Source organism: Lucilia cuprina, chromosome 6, assembly GCF_022045245.1.
Source record: "Lucilia cuprina isolate Lc7/37 chromosome 6, ASM2204524v1, whole genome shotgun sequence".
NCBI lineage: Eukaryota > Metazoa > Arthropoda > Insecta > Diptera > Calliphoridae > Lucilia > Lucilia cuprina.
In genome coordinates, this window is record NC_060954.1 from 56421863 (window position 1) to 56423671 (window position 1809).

A 1809-nucleotide genomic window follows, 5' to 3' on the forward strand; every position below is an offset into this window, starting at 1 on the left:
CTATAGACTAGACTATAGACTAGACTATAGACTAGACTATAGACTAGACTATAGACTAGACTATAGACTATACTATAGACTAGACTATAGACTAGACTATAGACTATATGGCCCAGTCTATAGTCTAGCCTAGAGTCTAGTCTATAGCCTAGTTTAGTGTCTAGTCTATAGTATAGCCTAAGTACTAGACTATAGTATAGCCTAAGTACTAGACTAGTATATCTATAGACTAGACTGTAGACTAGACAATTATTACAGAGTACTTTATTGATTTGAATATAGACTTGTTTACTTTATACTCGACTTTACAATAAACTATAGACGACAGACTATAAACTATAGACTAGATAACGGACAAGACTATTTGCTAGGCCGTAGACTAAAGTCAACAATAGTATAGAATGAACATTGTTCAGTACTATATACTAGTACAGAACTATTAACTAGACTATGGATTAGACCACAGACTAAACTGCAGACTAAACTATGGATAGACAATAGACTATAGATTAATCTATAGACTACACTATAAACTAAAATATAGCAACAAGTATCGCTATCGGAAGTAAAAATGATTTCGCAAAAAAGTCTATAAAGAAAGTAAAATTCCGCGTTTTATCCCACTGTTATATTTGGAATTCTTATCAGGCTAATGAAAGCAAACACGAAACATCAATATAATTATATCGAAAAGCATCTGATATTTTTCTGGCCATATAAAAGTCATTTGGAAAGTTTTATTTAATTTATTTAAATAAATTCAGCTGAAAGTAATAATGAAAATAACGCAATACAAATTTTTCTAAAAAAATTACTCTTTAAAATGGATTCACTTTCTAAAAATGTTTTTCTCATCGGTATTTTACACATCTTGGGTCATATATTTTATTCTCTAGAACCTCTAACGAGATCGATCAGTATGATATATTTTAAAGAATATGGTGAGTGAGTTAATGATTAAACTTGTATCGTTATTCTACTATTTATTCAAATAGATGACAATCAGTTAAGAAGTACGGAATTTATTTTTCATTTATGCACTACTGGTTATAGTGTTTTAATGATAATTTTAGCTGCTCTAATGATTAGGGGAGTAATAAAGGTAGTTTTTTTTATAATTTAATTTTCTATCTATTTTTTTAATAATATCCTTTTCTTTTAAATACAGCAAAGTTATCTACTACTTTCTCCTTTCTTTATATTTACATCTTTTACATTGGGTGTCTTGATAGTAATGTTTTTATTAAGTATATTTGGGGAATATAAAATTTTATCATTCCACTTTTATCAAGATCATTTATATACAATTGGTAAGTTTAGAATATACAAAATTAAAGTTCACAACATTAATTAATTGATGTAATTAAAACATTTTGTAGGTATTCACATCATGTTTCTTTATCCCGTTTACACTTTGTTTGTAAAGTTACGTTTGAAATATCTAAAGGAGAAAGTTGTGGCACTATCATTTTCTTAATCATAAAGGAAATGCTCTAATATACTGGCGTCTGCGTAATATATAATTCATTATATAAAATTGTGACATTAATGCCATTCAAGTTAAATAAGTAATATAGACTAGACTATAGACTAGACTATAGATTAGACTATAGACTAGACTATAGACTAGATTATAGACTAGACTATAGACTAGACTATAGATTAGACTATAGACTAGACTATAGACTAGACTATAGACTAGATTATAGACTAGACTATAGACTAGACAATAGACTAGACTAGACTATAGACTAGACTATAGACTAGACAATAGACTAGACTAGACTATAGACTAGACTATAGACTAGA